The sequence below is a fragment of the Myotis daubentonii genome, chromosome 10 (assembly GCF_963259705.1).
Source record: "Myotis daubentonii chromosome 10, mMyoDau2.1, whole genome shotgun sequence".
Taxonomy (NCBI): Eukaryota; Metazoa; Chordata; class Mammalia; order Chiroptera; family Vespertilionidae; genus Myotis; species Myotis daubentonii.
This window is the reverse complement of record NC_081849.1, coordinates 43,140,351-43,163,524: the sequence shown is the minus strand read 5'-3', so window position 1 is coordinate 43,163,524 and position 23,174 is coordinate 43,140,351.

The window sequence follows — 23,174 nt, the reverse complement described above, 5'->3', positions numbered from 1 at the left end:
GATGGGCTTGAAAGCATTATTCTTATGTTAATAGTAATATGGCAATAGTAATAATTTATTGAACACATACCAAGTCCCATTCATTAGTTAGAACAAGATAATATATGTGTTATCTTACTTAATCTTGTTTTACAGTAGGGGAAACTAAGGCTTAGCTAATTTGAATATTTGGCTTTAATCATTTGGATAGAAAGAGTGGTGCTGGATGGTGAACCCAAATCATGTATTATAAATCCAGCACTCTGAACCTCTATGCTAAAATATTACACATATACTCTACTGCCTCTTTAAGTTCTCAGCTCCTAGCATAGCATCTGATGCTTAATAATGTAGAAAATAAATGTTCAGCCCTGACCGGTTTGGCTCAGTGGATAAGAGTGTCGGCCTGCGGACTGAAAGGTCCCAGGTTCGATTCAGGTCAAGGGCATGTACCTTAGTTGCTGGCACATTCCCAGTGGGGTGTGTGCAGGAGGCAGCTGATCGATGTTTCTCCCTGATCGATGTTTCTAACTCTCTATCCCTCTCTGTAAAAAATCAATAAAATATGTTAAAAAATGATTTAAAAAAATAAATGTTCATAGAGTTAACTGGAGTTTTAGTTACAGGGAATGGCCATTACATATAATTGCATGGAAATAATTATTTGGCTACCCTGAGCATATTTTATTGTTTATTATTATTATTTTAATCCTCACCCGAAGGTATGTTTTAAGTAAATTTTTCTATTGATAAAAGAGAGAGAGAAACATGGATGTGAAAGAGAAACATTTATCAGTTCCTTCTAGCTTGCACCCGACCAGCCACAATCTGGGCATGCACTCTGGCTGGGAACCTGTGACCTTTTGGTGTACAGGACAGAGCTGAACCAACTGAGGCACACCAGCCAGGGCTGTTTTTATTGATGTTTTTGTTTGAGAGAGACAGACAGACAGGCAGAAAGAGAGAGACAGAGACACAGTGATGTGAGAGGAAACACCAATGGTTGCCTCCTGTACACACCATGACCTGCATCAAACCTGCAACCTGAGTATGTGCCCTTGACTGGGAATTGAACCCATGATCCTTTGGTGTGCAGGTGAACACTCCAACCACTGAGACACATAGACGAAGGTTAGCTGTAGGTTTTTGTAGATGCTCCTCAGCAGGTAGAGGAAATTTCTTTTATTTCAAATTTATTTAATTTTTATCAATAATGGGTTTTGAGTTTATTAATGCTTTACCATTGCTTATAGAAGACCATGGTGATAAAGTTCAGTCTGTTGATAAAGTTAATGGCTTTAATTTCCCAATGGATAAACTCCACTTCTGACATTATACATACTTTGAATAATCATTAATTCCAATGGTTCTATCTGGGAAAAAAAAGAAAGAAAGAAAGAAACATCAATTGAGTTACCAGCTGTTAAAGTATGTATACATTCTTTGGGGACATTATAGATAGTGTCATATAATTTTATGGGCTTTGACAAATGCATATAATATAATCTATTCATCATTACAGTATCATAAAGAATAGTTTTACTGCCCTAAAAACCCACTGGGCTCCTTCCAATTCTCTCTCATCCCCTTTCTCCAAATCCTTGGCAACCACTGATTTTTTTCACCGACACTCTAGTTGTGCCTTCTCCAGATTGTCATATAGTTGGAAATAAATTGTATGTGGCCTCACCGGGCTGTCTTCATCTAGCAAAATTAATTTAATGTTTCTCCACATATTTTCATTTCTTTTTATTATTGAACTAGGAGCCCAGTGCGTGGTTTGAAATCGCACCGCGCCACCCTGCCTTGACACCCGAACCTGTCCACACAGAGCTCCAGTGCGCCTGGCCCAGCCCCCAAACCCTCAGATTTCTCTGGATGCTTCAAGCCCCGCCCTCAGACCCTCCAATTGCCTAGGGCTGGTCCCACCTCCTCTGGGAGCCTCCCCTTTTCCACCCAGTCTCCGTCTCAGGAGCAACGCCCCAGCTAATATGCTGATGACCTGGTCGTTTGGCCATTAGCATATTAGCTCTTTATTAGTATAGATAATGTGTTTGCACTACTGGGCATTACAGTTTGTTTATCCATTTATCTATTAAAGGATATCTTAGCTGCTTCCAAGTTTTGAGAATTAAAATAATGTTACTATAAACATTCAAGTTTTTTTATGCATATCAGTGTTCTACTTATTTGGATAAATACCTATGAGTGTGATAGCTAAGAGTATGGCAAGACCAAATTTAGCATTTTAAGAATCTATCAAACTGTATTTCAAAATGACTGTACCATTTTGCATTACCACTAGCAATGAGGGAGAGTTACCTGTGTGCCATTTCCTAGTCAGCATTTGGTATTGTCAATGTTTTGGATTTTAGTCATTCCAATATGTTATCTCATTACTGTTTTATTTGCGATTACTTAATGATACATGATGTTGAGTATCTTTTCATTGCCTGTTTCCTATCTATATATCTGCTTTGGTAAGGCATGTGTTCAGATTTTTTGTACTGTTTAAAATGGGATTATTTTTTGTGTATTAAGAGTTATTTGCATATTTTGGATAGAAGTCACTTGTCAGACATGTGTTTTGTAAATATTTTCTTTCAGTCTGTAGTTGTTTTTTTATTTCTTAAGTATATTTTGCAGAGCTAAGATTTGTAATTTAAGTCCACATTCTCAACTTTTTTTTTTCATGGATCATGCTTTGGTTTTATATTTAAAAACTATCACCAAACCCAAGTCACTTAGATTTTATTTTTAAGTGTTATCCTCTAGAAGTTTTACATTTATAATCTATGTTCTATTTTGAGCTAATTGTAGTGGACAGTTTAAAGTCTGTGTCAAATTCATTATTTTGTACATGGATGTCCAGTTGTTCCAGCTCCATTTGTTGAACAAGTATTTTTTTTTTTCCCCATTGACTTGTCTTTGCTCTTTTGTTAAAGATCAGCTGTTAAAGATCTACTTTTGTTGGTGTATTTTCTAGGTTCTCGATTTTGCTCAATTTATCTATTTGTCTATTCTTTTGCCAATACTACACTGTCTTGATGACTGTAGCTTTATGATAATTGTTAAAGTTAAGTAGTGTCAGTCTTCTAACTTTGTCCTGTGTTGTTTTAGCTGCTCTGGGTCTTTTGCCTCATCATATAAACATTATAATTAGTTTGTTGATATAAAAAATTGCTGGAATTTTCATTGTATCATTGAATCTGTAGATCAAACTATGGAGAACTGACATCTCAACAATATTGAGTCTTCCTATTTGTGAACATAAATTATCTCTTTATTTAGATCTTTGACTTCTTTCATAAACATTTTGCATAATCATATAGATCATGTACCTGGTTTTTTACAATTATAGCTGTTACTCCATTTTTGCCAGAGGTAGAAATCAAGATATTCATTCTTTAATAAAGGAACTTGTAGCTGCTTTTGAAGAACTAATGAAGTTTTAAACCTGAGTCCAGGTTTATTTCCAAGTTCAGTGATTGCACTCTAGTTGCTATAATTATTTTCTCATTCACTTACTCATTCATTCTTTTAATTAATATTTGAGTTCCTGCTATAAACCAGGCCCTTTGCTAGACCTTAGTGATACAGTTATGCATAATAGATCATTATTAAATTATACATTTTGATTATCATTTGGATTACATAAATGATAAAATTGCCAGCTTCAGGCAAAATAATATATTTGGAATGTTTATCTTGGTTCCCATCCAATTTATTGTTCATTGCTATCATTTAGATGAGTTATTTTGTGGCTCATTCCTGAAGTGTCTCTATCTCCAGCATGTGCTAAATACTTTGTAAAGTGTAAGTTGGTAATTTGTTATCAATGAACATCTAAATCAGAGATGACCACTTACATTTACATGGTCATTTGCATATTCACTGGAGGAATTTTAAATACTGTAGGTATTTCTAGACTAAATAATTTATTAATACAGATATACCTTGGAGATATGGTGGGTTCATTTCCAGGCCACTGCAATTACCACAATTAAATGCATCACACAGATATTTTGATTACCCACTGCATATAAAACTTGTGTTTATACTATACTGTAGTCCATTATGTGTGCAATATAAATAGCATTATGTCTAAAAAAAACAATTTATATACTTTAACTAAAAAGTACTTTTGCTAAAGCTTGCTAACCAACACCTGAGCCTTCAGCAAGTCATAATCTTTATGCTGGTGGAGTGTCTTTTCTTATGTTGATGCTGCTGACTGGTCAGGGTGGTGCTTGCTGAAAGATGGGGTGGCTGTGGCAACTTCTTCAACTAAAGCAGCAATGAAGTTTGCCACATTGATTGACTCTTTCTCTCATTTGAATACTTAGAGGCCATTGCAGGATTTATAAAATGGCCCAATTTCAATATTGTTGTGTCTTAGGGAATAGGGAGGCCCAAGGAAAGAGAGAGAGAGGCAAGGGAATGGACAGTCAGTTGAGCAGTCAGAACACACACAACATATATTGATTAAATTCACAGTCTCATATGGGTGTGCTGCCTGGTGCCCCAAAACAATGACAATAGTAATATCAAAGGTCACTACTCACAGGTCACCATAGCAGATATAATAATAAAAAATCTGAAATATTGCAAGAATTACCAAACTATGACAGAGACACAAAGTGAACAAATGTTGGAAAAATAATGCAAATAAAAACTTGCTTGACAAAAGGTTCCCACGAACCTTCAATTTGTAAAAACCTAATATCTTGAAGTAAAATAAAGCAAAGCTTAATATAATGAGGTATTTTAAAGGTATCTTCCCAGAAAAGATAATTTCGGACAAACTGATATGAGAGAAGGGATAATGCTATTCTGGTGTAAGTTTAGGTCAACCTTTCCTGGAAATGATATGTTCATAAGCATATTATAACTATTAAAATCTGTTCACAATGAAATCTTTGACCCCTAGATTCCAGGATTATTATAAAAGAATACAGAACAAGGCTAGGATCTTTAAACCAACATAGTCTCAATAAATTTTATTGGCTTATGACATCTAATATGCTATGGAGGTTAGACTAGTGTAGGGAAGACTCAAAAAGAAAAAAAAAATGTCCAGAGATATTTTTAAAACTACCAAGGTACAAAAACTTGCCCTACTTTTTCCCAATTCCATTCACCTTCCATCACCTTGGGAAGTGGAGAGGTCCTTGATGCAATAGTTATAACTACTTACATTCAGCCTAGTGATTTTCAAAAAAAAGGTAACTATGCTTTAAATATCATGTGGGTAGTTCTTATCAGGGGAAGATCTTGAGATATCAAGAATAAAAGAATTATTTGATAAACAAAAGAAGCAAGAGGAAGCCAGTACTCAAAGTGAATTAAAGCAAAGCAAAACAAATGCATGTTTAATTACAGGCATCATGCCCATAGAAGCTGAAAGAAACTGGGTGGTAAACTTTACAGTGTATCAGATTTTCTTTAGCATAAAAATCCTCTTAGAGATTACAAATATGATTTATCAATAGAGTTATTGTTGGAATTACATTTAAGAACTTGATTTTCCTTAGTTTTCAGGATGGTATATAACTTTTGACTACATTTCATTTATGTCTTAATCATAAGAAGCTAGTCCTAGATAATACTTACTAGAGGCCCAGTGCATGAAATTCATGCACAGGTAGGGTCCCTAGGCCTGGCTGGCGATCAAGGCCAAATGAGACCTTCTGGCTGCTGGTGGTCAGTGCACGTCATAGCAAACAATCAAACTCCCGGTCTCCCGGTCAAACTCCCGAGGAGACACTTTGCATATTAGCTTTTTATATATATACTAGAGGCCCGGTGCACAAAAATTTGTGCACTTGGTGGGGGGGGGGTCCCTCAGCCTGGTCTATGCCCTCTTGCAGTCTGGGACCTCTCAGAGAATGTCCACCTGCTGGCTTAGGCCCACTCCCTGGGGGATCGGGCCCAAGCTGGCAGTCAGACATCCCTTTGGCAGCCTGGCAGCCCTCGGGGGATGTACACTTGCCAGCGGGGAGCAGGCCTAAGCTGCAGCCAGACATCCTTAGCACTGCCGAGGAGGCAGGAGAGGCTCCCACCACCACCACTGTACTGGCAGCCGTCAGCCTGGCTTGTGGCTGAGCAGAGCTCCCCCTGTGGGAGCGCACTGACCACCAGGGGGCAGCTCCTGCATTGAGCATCTGCCCCCTGGTGGTCAGTGTGTGTCATAGTGACCAGTCATTCCCAGTTGTTCTGCTGTTAGGGTCAGTTTGCATATTATCCTTTTATTATATAGGATAGAGGCCTGGTGCATGGGTGGGGGCCGGCTGGTTTGTCCTGAAGGGTGTCCTGGATCAGGGTGGGGGTCCCGCTTGGGTGCCTGGCCAGCCTGGGTGAGGGGCTGATGGGTGTTTGCAGCTGGTCACACCCCTTATAGGGTGGGGGGCCCCCACTGGGGTGCCTGGCCAGTCTGGGTGAGGGGCTGAGGGCCGTTTTTAGGCTGGCCAAGCCCCCCTGGTGATGGAGGCTCCCAGCCTCTCCTTTTTTTCTTTTTCTTTTTTATTCTGGGATTTATTTACCTTCTATAATTGAAACTTTGTTACTTTGAGTGGAGCTCAGGGCCGGCCGCGGCAGGCAGGAAGTTGGCTTCCTCCATCATTGGGGCAATCAAGCCACCTGCTTGCTCCAGCTCTGTGGCTGCCGGCAGCCATCTTGATTGGGTTAATTTGCATATAGTAGCTCTGATTGGCTGGTGGGCGTGGCTTAAGGTGTAGCAAACGTGTGGTCAATTTGAATGTTTGTCTTTTATTAGTGTAGATTCTGTTCCAGGTAATGTTTGAAGTATTTTAACTACCAGTATGTCAACTTTATTAGTGATAAAAACAATCTTATGGAGTACTGAATTCAAATACAGGCAGTATGACTTGAGTCTGAACTACTGAGGAGCATTGATTTCTGTTTACTAGAAGTGATGTTTGTAGGTATTACCACTCCACGTGAATTATAAACACTTTGAATACCAACTAACATAATGGGGGCTTCTCCTTTAAGACACTAATACCTATTCAATTTCTCACCAACTCAATATTTTGCTTTAGAATTCTTAAAGATGGCATGCTCGATGCAGCAACATAAGATGAGGCTGAGGCGTCAGAAGAACCTAAAGCTTCTAGTAATCTGCAGAGAAGTCCTGGTCCTACTCTGATTCCTGTTTCTCCCTCATTTAGCCTTTCTGTTTGTTTTTCTAAAAATTCTTCCCCTACTTTTCAAATTAATTAGGATAGATATTTTCATTCAACGTAAAAGTTGGGGTTTCTTTTATACCATTTAATTAATAGTTAATAATTGTTAGATGGTAGTTTTACTTAGAATGTATTTTCTAAGTAAGCATATCTATATCTAATCTGTGTGTGTACATAAACACCTTCAAAGGAGCTCTCTAAATTGTATTGAATTTATCTGTCAAATATCAGAGTTCAGCCTCACAGTGAGACTTCAGTTCACTCAGAAAAATATGAGAAATTTTACACAGCTTTTTCAAATAAAGATATAATCATTAGCTAATAAAATGATAACATGATCTCTGCCATGTGAACAAATTGTGTGGGCACAATTAAAGAATAAAGTATTAAATGAAGAAATCTGGAGAGACTTTTTATAAATTCAACTACTGTATTTTCAAAGTCTCCTTTAAACTTTAATTGAATTTATTTTCTTAACGCAATAATCTTATGTACCCGATATTGACTGCAAATATAGTTAACACTCAGAAAAAATATTCCCTTGAAGTCCAGAAAATCTTCAGAAGAATCATCTGCAGTGCCTAGAAAAGGTGGCAGCACTGAGCCCTACCATTTGCTTGGCTGCTTCACTGACGGCCTCATCAGACATTTCAGTCCACGTCACTGACATGCCACTGATTCCCTCCAGGGTCGTAGGGCACTATTAGGCTTTCATCAAAAGGAACTCGATCTCCTGCCCAGCCCCTCACATGCTGCTTCTACCCTCTCTGCTGCCACTTACCTGGGAACTAAAATCAATTTGCCAGGGAGAGTTACTAATTAATGCATTTTTTTTAACAAGCCACTGAAAACAAGAAGAAATATCTGTATGAATTGCCACATTAAAATAACATTAATCTAATGGCAAATCTGCTTGGCACCCCAACTTTAGATGGGCACCTTTAGGCTCTGTCAGGCACCATCGCCCATGCCAACCCTGCTCTCTCTTCTTCAGGGGTCTGGCTGTCATTGAGCAAGTTGAGATTCCTGCTAACTCACTAGCACCTGGAGCTGGCGGAGGCCACGTGCAGCTGCTCAGGAGCTGTGTAATGTGGCAACCCTTCTGTGTTCTACCGTGTTCCATCCAAAGGGAGAATGATTAACTCCGTTCTGTGCTGCACTGTGAATGAAACAGGTCCATGCTACTGTGTCTCTATGTTTTGAAGTCTCCCAGAGTTGATATGAAAAGTATGGTTTTCTACATCTTAAAGAAAATAGGGTCAACCTAAGCCTAAGAGGCTTTATTGCCTGAGTCCTAACATACTACTTGTTTTTTCATCCTAATATATTTTTTCTTAGAAGCTGCTTATTCCTTCATTGTAGTGTGAAATGGATTCCGTTGAGATTAGCAACAAATGTAGCCACTGTTTCTGATGACTGATATCGATAACCATGATTCGCAGTGCAGCACTGTGGTGAGCTAGTGTTGCCTCACTCTCAATGCTGGGACTTAAGTGTAACTTTAATGTATTGTAATTGGGAATGACAGCAGATATTCTCTGACCTTGCCTGTGGATTTACTTTGTATGGTGATAGTGCTAGTATACATTTTAACATTAGAAATATTGAAACCATGGTTTCTAAAAGTTCAGATAAAGAAAACAGAATAATGACAACACGAATGCCAGCATGGCAGAGGCATCACTGAAAAAGAAGACTAAATAACCGTGTTATTTTAACGACAGATGGAAGGACATATATAACTGGCTTAGGGATATAACGAACACAAACATCTGTGATTGGGCATGGTGCAGAAGGAAGGGTGAAAGCACAGATGGAGACTGAATCTCACAAGTCTTGGATGAGACAGGCAAATACATCTAAATAAATAAAAAATGTTTTCTTTCCCCCAAAGACACCAAAACTCAGTTGAAAATAGTGGCTGCTGAACTAGGTTGGGAATACCCCACATGCATTTCATATCATCCCCTTATTACTCTACCAAACTCAATGCAGTTACATTTCCTGATTAAGAAGTTGCAACTAAAATGCTCTGCGTGAGATAAAAAGGGAAACATTTTTAAAAAATATTTTTAAAAATTGACTTTTAGAGAAGAAAGGAGAGGGAGAGAGAGAAACATTGATCGGCTGCCTCCTGCACACTCTTTACCCAGGATCTAGCCCCCAACCTCAGGCAGAATTGGACTGGCAGCCTTTATGTGCATGGGATGACGCCCAACCAACCGAGCCACACAGGCCAGGGTAGACAATTTTGATCATAGTTATGTTAGTCCCTTATGTGATACAATTAATTCTGTCAGATCTTACTAGTTGTTGTTTTTTTTAACATTGGGGATATTATGTTTTTATGTGCACATATGTGTGTGTGCGTCAAATTGAAAATGTTTATAGAATGCATTTTATTCCCTTTTATAAAAAATGGATACTTCAGAAAGTTGAATGGTTTGCTCTAGAGGCTACCATGTTACTTATAGCTCCTTTAGTGACTTCTGTTCCCAGTATTTTTAATTTAATCTTTAACTGTCTGCTTTATCAGTGTGTTTGTTTGTTTCATTTTGTTTTGTGATTTGGTGGTATTCCATCTCTTGAAATTCTTCACCTGTGTCATTTTAAATCTGTTTGCTTCTTTAAGAGCATGTGCTCACCCCGCCCCCCAGTATCTTCAAATTTAGTGTAGATTTCATCCTTCCTGTGGTTGCTTCAACTTGTGTTTCTTCTCTGTATGTCTTGCAGTTGTTTCTGCCTTTGCTTGCCACAAAGCTCTGAGGTGCCTGGGGATGGATGGGAGCATGGTCAATCCCTTGAAATCATTTTTGAAATAAGACAAAATATAAATCAATAACAAAAACTGCTAAAAATTATGACTACTACTTTAAAAGACTAACTATAAAGGAATGAGCATATTTACTATTTAAACACCACTATATTTCCATAAAAAATTATGTTTCTTTTCACTAGTGTAGCAGTTCTAACCTTGGGAAGAGTTTTATTTTTTGATTATGTTAATTTTTTAAAAATATTTTATTAATTTTTTATGAGAGAAAGGGAGAGGGATAGAGAGTTAGAAACATCGATGAGAGAGAAACATCGATCAGCTGCCTCCTGCACACCTCCTACTGGAGATGTGCTCGCTACCAAGGTACATGCCCTTGACCAGAATCGAACCTGGGACCCTTCAGTCCGCAGGCCAATGCTCTAGCCACTGAGACAAACCTGTTAGGGCAGATTATGTTAAATTTATTAATTGGCATAATTCTTATTACTGCTTTATGGTCCTGAGTATTTGTAGAACGAAGATTATATTTTACACTGATTCCAAATCCATTTAAAATCTTTTACAAACAATTCTTTAAAATCAACGTGAGGTCAAAACATGAAACTTTCAGGTGAAAAAATGGTAGAATACTCACAACTTTATATATGTGAACCTAATATTTCTGTCTGCTGTGGTAACTGACATGCATTGTGGTTCCCACGTATACTGAAATCTAAGGCATATGTCAGGGGGAGCAGCTTTAAGCCATGGCTGTTTATGGTCTTGCTTAACCTTCATTTTAATGTTTAGAGACCAGAAGATGACTGAACTCTGTTAGAGTTGCAGTGATCTCAGGATTTTAATTAATCCAGGCAGAAAAAACTGAGGAATTGGCATTATATTAATTATATCCCCTCAAGTCAGATTTCTACTGACTTGCATTTAATTTTCTGCTGGGCGGACTGACCTTGTCTTGGTTTATGATGTAGCAATGCTATTTGCTTAGGGAAATGTTAAGTTAAAATAAAAATATCCACATTAAACAATTATACACACACACACACACACACACACACACACATATATATATATATATATATATATATATATATGCATATATGCATATATGCATATATACATATATATACATTTTTCTCAATCAAAAAACTTATTGCATAAACAAATTTACTCTTTCTTTTTTTTTTCTGAAACAATTTGTTGTAGGGCTTAGCAAGATCGTTTTTGTCAAACTAGAGCTAAATTGCATGTTTCCAGATTTTGTAAGCTGAAAGTTCCTTAGGATATGTAGATTTCTATTTGGTAAATAAACTCCATAAGCCATAATAAACAAATGTAAAACAAAACAAACATGTAACTATTGCTAAAAGGCAATGAGAAAACTTGGATAGATATCAGAGAGTATGGTTTTATATTCTATGTTTTCTTTTTAGTAGTACATACCTTTTAGTGATTGGTCTCTGTTTCACATTCCATATAATAGAAGTTACTTATTTCACAAAGGTATTAAGTAAGACTATGAAATATCATGATATATTTTTTTAGATTTTTAAAGTGAAAGATTAAGTAGAGTATTTAATTAAACAAATATTCAACCGTGTTTACGACATTTTGTTGGATGCTGTGAGGGATGGAAAAAAAATGTTTCCCCTCAGAGAAATTATAATGAAATTTGGAAGACAGGACCAAAGAACAGAAATACAAACCTGTATAATCACACAAAAAAAAACTTTAACTACTGTTTTTTCAGGATTAAGGGTCATATAACACAGTAGTAGTAGTAGTAATTAATCAAGTTAATTTTCCAAATAACTCCATTAAAAGCTCAGCATTGGGAGAGTTTATGTTAGGCATGTGATTAGATGTGACAGCAAAGTTATAAACTCTAACCAAGGATTATATTTGCTGCACATCTGCCACCTTCCCATCCTAAAGATATGAATTCAACTGACTGACAAAGCATGGGCGTAATTTATAAAAACCATGAATAAATTGTAAGAAAAGCACTAGCTATACTAGTATTCATATTATTTTTTTAGTGCCTGCAGAAGTTAATAAAATTGGGCTTATCTTGTTACCTGTACTTCTATCACAGATAGGGAAGAATATGGCAGGGGAATTGGCCCTATTGATTTGAATCAAGATCCTTGTCAATCTCTTTGAAAATGGAGATGTAAAAACATCTAAATTAGTGTCCACCTTTTGTTCATTAGTGCTAAACTTCTCATTTAATTTAAAGGATAATTGGTCTACTCTTTATCAGAGGTAATTTTATGTTCTACTACCATAGCTAGTTCTCATAGTTAAGGTTTTCTATAAGCTGGCTGATTTCATTATGTTTTTCCTTTCTTCTCCCATGAGTACAATGTAAACCTGAAACTCTCTTAATTACTTTTTTAAAAAAATTTGCTATGATTTTATTCCAACTAGAGATGTAAAAAGAAATATCTTTTGAAATAGATGCCTAACATAGCCTGGGTTAGTCCATGGCACATCTTCAGTCATATTATAGTTGTTTATATACGTACACAGATCTCTACACTAGCTAAAAACCTTGCACAAATTTGACAACTGCTCAGTTGACTTCACTGTCCTGGGACAAGAATGATTACGATCAGGACGCTATACAGATTCAGTCAGATACAGAAGGCCATGTGTCCCCAGCCTAAGTGCCCTCCTCTGGCAGCTAAAAAAGGTCACTGCATTTTTTAAAACCATTCAGGACTTGTTAATAAAAGGCATTTTATTAGACATTCTCTCAAGAAAATCCCATAAAAGTTAATACGTAAAATACATATATGAGTACAAACTTCTTTGGAAAGTTTAAGCTTATGAGACATTGGAAGACAATCCTATATAATAAAGAGGTAATATGCAAATTGACCATCACTCCACACAAGATGGCCACCCCCATGTGGACACAAGATGGCCAGCAGGGGAGGGCAGTTGTGGGCAATCAGGCTAGCAGGGAAGGGCAGTTGGGAGGGACCAGGTCTGCAGGGGAAGGTGGTTGGGATGGACCAGGCTGGCAGACGAGGGAAGTTGGGAGAAACCAGGCCTGCAGGGGAGGTCAGTTGTGGGGGAACCAGGACTGCAGGAGAGGGTAATTGGGGGCAACCAGGCCAGCAAGTGAGGGCAGTTAGGGGCAACCAGGCTAGCAAGGGAGGACAGTTAGGGGTGACCAGACTGGCAGGGAGGGCAGTTAGAGGTGACCAGGCCAGCAGGGGAGGGCAGTTAGGGGCAATCGGGCTGGCAGTGGAGCAGTTAGGCATTGATCAGGCTGGCAGGGGAATGGTAAGGGGGTGATCAGGCTGCAGGCAGAAGTGGTTAGGAGCAATCAGGCAGGCAGGCAGGCAGGCTGGTGAGCAGTTGGGAGCCAGCAATCCTGGATTGTGAGAGGGATCCCAGATTAGAGAGGGTGCAGGTTGGGCTGAGGGACACCCTCCACCCCTGTGCACAAACTTCATGCAACGGGCCTCTAGTCTATAATAATAAAAGTGTACTATGCTAATTAGACCGGAAATCATTCCAGATGAAGCCAGGGTGGTGATGGAAGCCTGGGTCCTGGGTGCCAGAGGAAAGACAGTGCAGGCAGCCAGGGGAAAGAAGGCCTACTCTTGCATGAATTTCATGCGTCGGGCCTCTAGTATAGTATAAAAAGGGCACTTAGCTAAAGTCTTCTACACATCTCTGTCCCTTTTGTTGGGTTCCTCTAACTACAATTCCCAGTATTCTTTGTGACTAAACTATACACATGATGAACTTCTTTTAACAGATGCTACTTTCACAACCTGAAAATCCAAAAGGAAAATAGTGTAGACTGCTCAAGAAGAAGTAGATTTTTTTAAATTAAATCTCTATTGTTCAGATTATTACAGTTGTTCCTCTTTTTCCCCCCCTTAGCTTCCCTCCACCTGGTTCCCACCCCACCCTCTGCCCTTACCCCCCCCCCCCCACTGTCCTTGTCCATAGGTGAATGATTTTTGTCCAGTCTCTTCCCACACCCCCCACACCCCCTTTCCCCCTGAGAATAGTCAGTCCACTCCCTTTCTATGCCCTGGATTCAATTATATTCACCAGTTTATTCTGTTCATCAGATTATTTATTCACTTGATTTTTAGATTCACTTGTTGATAGATGTGTATTTGTTGTTCATAATTTGTATCTTTACCTTTTTCTTCTTCTTCCTCCTCTTAAAGGATACCTTTCAGCATTTCATATAATACTGGTTTGGTGGTGATGAACTCCTTTAGCTTTTTCTTATCTGTGAAGCTCTTTATCTGACCTTCAATTCTGAATGATAGCTTTGCTGGGTAAAGTAATCTTGGTTGTAGGTTCTTGGTATTCATCACTTTGAATATTTCTTGCCACTCACTTCTGGTCTGCATAGTTTCTGTTGAGAAATCAGCTGACAGTTGTATGGGTACTCCCTTGTAGGTAACTGACTGTTTTTCTTTTGCTGCTTTTAAGATTCTCTCTTTGTCTTTTGTTCTTGGCATTTAATTTATGATGTGTCTTGGTGTGGTCCTCTTTGGATTCCTTTTGTTTGGGGTTCTCTGTGCTTCATAGACTTGTAAATCTATTTCTTTCACCAGGTAGGGGAAGTTTTCTGTTATTATTTCTTCAAATAGGTTTTCAATATCTTGCTCTTTCTCTTCTTCTGGCACCCCCATAATTTGGATGTTGGTACGTTTCAAGTTGTCCCAGAGGCTCCTTACACTATCTTCATATTTTTGGATTCTTTTTTCTTTTTGTTTTTCTGGTTGGGTGTTATTTGCTTCTTCGTATTTCAAATCATTGACTTGATTCTTGCCATCTTCTAGTCTGCTGTTGGAACTCTGTATAATATTCTTTATTTCAGTCAGTGTATGCTTAATTTCTAGTTGGTCCTTTTTCATAACCTCGAGAGTCTCACTAGATTTCTTGAGGGTCTTACTCAGTTTATCGGCGGTTTCTAGAAAATTCTTGAAAAACCTTAATAGTGTGGTTTTGAACTCTATATCCAGTAGTTTTCTTTCCTCCATTTCTGTCATTTGTGACCTTTTTCTTTGTCCCCGTATTTTTTATGCTTCCCTGTGTTGATAGAGTGGCTTTGTGTGCTAGGTGTCCTATAGGGCCCAGTGGCTCAGCCTCCCCAATTACCAGAGGTGGACACTCTTGGTGCACCCCTTTGTGGGCTTTGTACAGAGTCTTGTTGTAGTTAAGCCTTGTTTTTTGTAGGTATCACTGGGAGGAATTGACCTCCAGGCCAATTGGCTGTGAGAATCAGCTGTGTCTGCAGTGGGAGAACTTCTGTGCTAGAGACACCCTTCTGGGGCAAGACTTGCTTCAGTGGGGCTTTGGTGCTCACTGAGTCTTCCCCCTGAGTGTGTCCCTTATGGATCTGAGGAGTTGTAATCTGGATGGTCCCACTCTGACCACTGGGTACACTGGCTCTTGGATCTAAGGAGGTGCTAATTTAGCCTCTGCCTGAGGCTACCCAGCAGGAGCCCAGCTGTGAAGCAATGCAAGCTGCTGTTGGGCCTTGGGTCTTCTTTTGGAAGTTCTGGGTTTCTCTGACCCAGCTGCAGTTTGTTCGGTAATTTTCAGATTGCAAATCTGAAAATTCATATGCAAAAGCCTCCATGCACAACTTGGGTGGGGCAGGGTCTCAGGGGATCAACAGGGCGGAGCAAGCAGCTATGGCTGCTCCTCAGTCCTATCCTAAGAGGTCCCACTTCTCAGTGTCCTAGTAATCGCTGCAAGCACCTCTGAGAGAAAGCCACCTTCAAGTTCCAACCGATGCCAGACAGTCCAATTTCTCCCCATATGAGTCTGGGTCCCCAGAGACTCGCCCGAAACTGGAGTTCAGAGCAGCTGGGAGCTTGAGACTCCCTCCTGATTGAAAAAGACAACTGTGTCCTCAGGTGCCAGCCCTTTCCACGTGCGCCACGTCCTCAGCTGCCAGCCCTTTCCGCTTGCACTGCGTCCTCAGTTGTCAGCCCTTTCCGCATGCACCTCCGTACCTCTGCACTTTACTTCCATACCGCGCCTCCTCTGAGTCTCAGTGTGCTATTCTCTTTCCTTTTAGTTGTAGAATTTCCACTCAGCCAGCCTTCCTGTGGTTCTGGATGGTGTTTGTTTTGTCTTTTCGTTGTATTTTTGAAGTTGTTGTGCGAGGCAGCAATTTTTGGTGTTTGCCTATGCCTCCATCTTGGTTCTCATGAAGGAGTAGATTTTTCTGCAGCAAACTTCCAGGAGTCTTTTCCATGACTTAAAAAATGTCCAGTAGTAGATAGTATAAGTAGAATTCTTAATAGTCAGAAGAATATGCATTTAAGAAACATTTGTCAGTTACTTGGCATGTCAGCGTTTCAGTCACATTTCTTATTCATCCTTTTTGCTTTGTCCACACATTTGCTTAAAATAAGCAAAACAAACTTTATCACAGCAAAATTATTTCTAGTACAGCAGCAATTCTTTTGTAATATGGATTGAAAAATAATTAAACTCCTTTAATTTTTATTTTATTTTAATCATCACCCAAGGACTTGCTTAGAGAGAGGAAAGTGGGGAGAGAGAGAAACATTGATCAGCTGCCTTACATATGATCCCTGAGTAGGGATCAAAACCAAAAACTAGGTATGTGCCCTGATCATGGATTGAATTGGCAACCCTTCAGTGCATAGGAGGTTGCTCCAACCAACTGAGCCATTCCATTAGGGCACTAATCTCATCGATAAACCCTCAATGCTGTGCCTGATGAAGGCTAGTTATACAATATATGACTTTATGTTTTACAATATATCTTCCATTTTATAAATTTAAAAATAAGTTACTAAGAGATTTGAAGTCAACTTGTAAATTTCTCTTTATTTAAGATTGGTCAATTAAAGATTCCTCAAGAGTTATTACCTTTCAACTTTTATACTACATAACAACTGCTTTAGTATCACACGTTCAGGCCCTCTGTATTTTATTTTCTGTCTCACCCTCATAGGTCTTGCTTTAATTTTTCTTGTTAAAGCTCATTTATCCTTTTCTTAAATTAAACATGAATTTTATTAAATTCAATAATTCATTCTTTTTGGTCAAGAAAGATACTAATAAAATGGTTTAAAAGAGCTTGTAATGAGGCAGCTAGACTCTTTGAACATTAAGCACTGTTTTTACATTTTATAAGAGAGAAATGCACCAGAAAAACATTAAAATCTTTTGGTAAGGATTGATTAAAAATGATGTCAAAATGGAGAGTATGGAACTTTATACAGAATGAAATACATAAAATGATTTAAGTTGAACACATGCAACTCTTTCATTCATTTCTAACTTAAATAAATGGCTGGTGTTTAAAAGAAATAAATAGTATATATAAACAAAGTACCAACTATTAAGAATTATGACAATATAAAATCAAGTAATTACTCTCTATTTTAAGGCATAGGTATGAAAAACTTTTTAAAAATATACTTCTGTCCTGTTGCAAATGGACAAAATGCATCTGGTGCCACATAGACGATTGAGAAACCTCCTGTTTCTAAAAGAGGAGACTGGAAAACTAAGAGGCAATCAGACCTTTAGCAAATTTACTAGGATTAGTGGACAAAACTTTTGATCAGCATTCACTCAGGATGAGGGTGTCTGATTGAGTACCCAAATTTTAAGTTGGTTTTCAAATAGGCTACATACAGGAAAGAAGAGTGAATTGGAAATATACTGGTCCTAAAATCCCAGTGTCAAAGCAACTGAAATGTTTTTAAAGTAATTTGCCACTAGAAAAGATTTAAAAGTAGATATTGATTCTATTTCTAAGAAGCTAGTATCATCTCATCCTTCAAATTATTTGGGTATTTTTATAAACAATATCCAGAAGTCCATAAAAGTAATCAGATACCTGAAACATGATGCCACATTAATAAAATAGAATAAATTAATATGTCCACCCTGACCAGTTTGGCTCAGTGGATAGAGCATCGGCCTGCGGACTCAAGGGTCCCAGGTTCGATTCCCGTCAAGGGCATGTACCTTGGTTGCAGGCACATCCCCAGTGGGGAGTGTGCAGGAGGCAGCTGATCGATGTTTCTCTCTCATCGATGTTTCTAACTCTCTATCCCTCTCCCTTCTTCTCTGTAAAAAAATCAGTAAAATATATTAAAAAAAATATGTCCTATATTTTCTAGCATATGTTTCTTGTCATTGCTACTAATGCACTGGCATATTCAGTGATAGGGTTTAGAAAATTCCAGGGAATATCTATACTAATAAAAGGGTAATATGCAAATTGGTCACGATGCCCTCACAGTCATGACCGGATATGTTAATTAGTCACAACCAGTATGCAAATTGACCATCACTCCAACACACAAGATGGCCACCCCCATGTGGCCACAAGATAGCTGCCACAAGATGGCCTGCAGGAGAGGGCAGTTGTGGGCAATCGGGCCGGCAGGGGAGGCAGTTGCGGGCAATCAGGCCAGCAGGGGAACAGTTAGGCATTGATCAGGCTGGCAGGGGAGTCATTAGGGGATCAGGCTGGCAGGCAGAAGTGGTTAGGGACAATCAGGCAGGCAGGCAGGCAGGCAGGCAGGCAGACAGGCAGGTGAGCTGTTGGAAGCCAGCAGTCCTGGATTGTGAGAGGGATGTCCCAGATTGGAGAGGGTGCAGGCTGGGCTGAGGGACCCCCCCCCCCAAGTGCATGAATTTCATGCACTGGGCCTCTGGTCTATCTATAATAAAGTAAAAACAATGTTATTTTCCTGAACATTTAGGATTTTGCTATATGCTCTTATAAAAATTCTGGAACTAAGGCAGTAATGTCAGTTACCTCTTTGGTATTAGCACAGTAATATACATGCACATAGCATATAATATAGCCTATAAATGTTATAGTATATAATTTATATATAACAAAAGCCTAAGGGGAAAGGCTTCCTGCCACTTTCATTCATCTATTCAAGCTTCATAAGTGTCTTAGCTTTTTTTTTTTTTTATTGTGTAAGAGGCTTAGTGGAACTACTGCACAAGCAACCACTCAAACTACAAGCAAATCCTTTATCAGCACATCCCTTTGAAACCGTCATTGAACTGAATGGACCTTAGGAGTGATAAGCACTAACAATACCCTGTTCCTTTCTGCCTTTCAGCTTTATTGCTAGATTCTTTATCTAAACTTGGGTTTTACAGTCCAGACAAATGCAATTCTCTGAGCCTTCAAAAGTGACGCTTAACCTAGCTTGTATAGATGTGTAGGATTTTTTCCTAAGCACTTATTTTCTAAAATAATCAATACTTTCTTTTAAGTGACTTTGGGCTTTTGCTTGGATATCTATTCCATAGAACTAGTATTGACATAAATTTTTAGAAGTATTCATTTATACAACAAAGTTCATATTTCTCCATAAATCATATTATAACTCCCATGCTCTGATATATACCTTTATGGAAAGCTTCATCTTATTCCATTTCACAGTGTTTCCTAAGTCTCAGGACGTTTAACCTACATTAAGATATGCTTCCATTCATTTAATTATTCTTTCGTTTAACTTGAATAATTTATTGACAATTCTGGTGGGAGTAACAATCACAAATTTAGAGGCATGGTTGTGAAACTTAACTGGATTAAACAACAAGCCTATTTATTATGTCACTAACAAGAAGTTATAGGACTTCATAAATCATTACTTAAATTATTTCAGTGGTTTATTGGCTTCACCAAGACACTGATTCTTTCTAGTTTTTATGCTAACTCGTCCAGTCCAATAGTTTTTGCATGGTAATCAGGATTTATCACCTCATTGATGCAAAAGGTCACAATAAGTGCAGACATCATACCCAGACAATGTTCAAAAGTAGTAGAGATTGTCTTTGTGAAGGACACTTTTAAGAGTGAGAAAGCCTTTCTAAAAAAAGACTTAATTATTGGTGTATCATCATGTGCATTCTTTATCACTAGATCTATAAGAATGAATGATATACATACACATATTGACTGAATGATACTTAGATATATGTGGTCTAATGATAGAAAATAATGTTCACACTATACATATTTTATTTTAGCTAGAGGAAATTAAAAGAGAAACCTGAAAGTTTGCCTCATCCTTATTAGGACACACTGAGATCCTCCTAAGACTGACCAGATGGGCATTTCTCAGTTCCTGTCATTTGTGGGGCTATGCAAGGTTGGCTCTAGTGACCCAGGTTTACAATTAAGCTGGCTTTGGTCATTTTGATACAACCCAAAGGTTAGTTACAGTAACATTTCGGTTTAGGTGCTTACATAGCTTTTTAAACAAAAGTCTTTTTTATGCAGTTCATCATTCTGCTTTTATTTATTTTCTCCAATTGCAAAGTTTTTTTTTTAATTTAAAAATGAAAACAAAATATAATTTTTTAAACAATGCCACCTATAAGGGATGGTTTCGATGAGCAATTCTATTACATTCTTTTAGTCCCTTAATCACAGTAGTTGTTTTTTCATGGCACAATAATAATACAATGAGCTTTCCAAGAATAGTTTCAGATGTACAGAAAATTTCCAAAAGAATGCCCAGTTCCACACCCAGTTTCCCCCGCTGTTAAGATTTTACACGTGTGATACACTTGAATGAACTAAGGAACCAGAATTGATGTATTACCATTAACTAAATCCATCTTTTATGTGTATTTCCTCAGTTTTTGGCTAATGTGCCAGTTTGAAGAAGTACTGATCAGATATTTTGTAGAATTTCCCTCAGCTGGGAATTTCCTGATGATTTTATCATGCTTAAACTGGGATAATAGGGTTTTTCTGGAAGGAAAAACATAGAGGTAAAATGCAGTTCTCATAGAATTTTATAAAGGACACATGTTATCAACACAGTTTATCACTATGAATGTTAAGTGGGATCATGAGGCTGAGGTAGTGTATGTAAGGTTATTCTTTTCCCCCTTTCCCTATTGTACTTGTTGAAAGGAGTCCATGATGTGCAGCCCAATTTTAAGGACTGAGGAATTAGAACCCTTGAGGGAGCTTATCTACATACATTATCTGGAATTCTCCTGCTCAAGATAATATCTATCTATCTATCTATCTATCCATCTGTATATTTAATTTCAGTATAAGCTGAGGGATATTTGTTTCCTAATTTGGTTTGTAATCAGATATTACTTTAGTTTGTTGCTAAATTTTTATCTTTGACCACTGGGAGCTCTCTCAGTTGGCTCCTATGTCCCTTGAGCATATTTAAATTGCTTTTGTTTTTTAAGCACTTAGTTTCTGACACTAAAAGGTGCTGCAGGCTCATCTTCTATATTCCCTTGCTTAGCACTAGAGTCAGTCATTTCTCCAAGGAGCCCAGGTTCCTTTTGATAGAGAATGGTATTAAAAATATCAATTGGAACATGTGTTTGTTTGTTGCTATGGGGATGTTGTTGTTTCTAGATCCTCAGCTGATGGAGAAATAAACATGTATATACTAACAAGTATACAAAAACCTATCTATAATTATTTTTTCAAACTATAAAGATATAATTGTTATATAACATTGTATAAATTTAAATTTAAGGTATGTGATGTGATGATTATATACATCTACACTAATAAAATAGAAAGATGCAAATTGACCATACCTTCACGATGCCCACCAGCCAATCAGAAGTGAGTATGCAAATTAACCCAACAAAGTTGGGTTAATTTGCATACACAGATGCTGAGCAGCTGGGGGCAGGTTGCAGGCATTCCTCACCGCCCCAGCCTCTCTGGGCCTCTGGGCAGCGTGAGAAGGTGGAAAGGCGACTCCAGGACGGAACGAAGGCAGAAAGGCAGCTCTGGACTGGAGCAAAGGTGGAAAGGAGGCTACAGCCAGATAAAAGGTGGTGCCGGCACCCAGGGGAAGGAAGGCCCATTCTTGCACAAATCTTTGTGCATTGGGCCTCTAAGATATGTGTGTGTGTGTGTGTGTGTGTATAAATATACATACATACATATACCTACATATATATGTGTGTGTGTGTATAAATATACATACATACATATACCTACATATATATGTGTGTGTGTGTGTGTATATATATGAGGTCTGATGCACAAAATTCATGCAAGAGTAGGCCTTCCTTCCCCCTGGCTTCCAGCGCTGGCTTCCCTCTGGCACCTGGGACCCGGGCTTCCCTTGCAGCCCCAGCTTCATCCGGAAGGTCATCCAGAATGACACCCAATCTATTTAGCATATTATGCTTTTAATATATATATATATATATATATATATATATATATATATATATTTCAAAATGATTACCACAGTAGTGTTAGTTAATTTTTTAGTTACTTCACATAATTACCATTTTTTATGTTGACAAACTTTAAAATTTACTACTCTCTTAGCAACGTGACTGTCCCTGATATAGTATTGTTCATTATATTCACCAAGCTTTACATTAGGCCCAAGGAACCTAGTCTTCTTATAACTGAAATTTTGTACCCTTTGAACAACTTATCCCAATTTCTGTCAAACCCCAGCCCCAGGCCACCACCATTTCAATCCCTTTCTATGATTTTGGATTTTTAAAATTCCACATATAATTGAGATCATATAGTATTTATCTTTTCTCTGGCTTACTTCACTTAGCAATAATGCCCTCAGGTTCCAGCCATGTTGTCACAAATAACAGATTTTCCAAAATGTCTACAGTTCTATAGTTAATAAGGCACTAACGTTTTCAGAGGAAATACAGCATTGCATATAGTACTCACAGTTGAGGGCATTTCTTCTCTGTAGGATTGTGACCCGTCAAGTCTTTCCTATTTCAATATTTTCAAGACTATATTTTTTACTTTGCAATCCTGTCCAGATTTTCAAGCCATTGTTTTCAAAGTGTTTCTTTCAATCAAGTTAATTCCATGACTGGAAGATAAAAATCACAAATTCAGTTCAGCATTCTGTGTTTCTCCACAATTCATTTGCAGAATCGGAGTAAAGAGTTGTGTTGCACAAGGAATGGGTGGTAAATTAAATCTATACATAAGCTTATTTGATATTAAGGAATAATTTATGTAAGAAAGAGTCTATGATTGTGTTATTGATCAAGCTGACTTTGAATTATAAGATATTAAGGAAAATCATTTTATCACAATCAAGAGGGTGGACTTTGGTTTTAGCAAAAGAGTCAGGATTGGGATTGGAATATAACTTGGAAGGCAAAGCTCAAGTTTTACAGTCTCACAATATTTTGTTTTAGCTACAGCTCCACAATAATTTTTT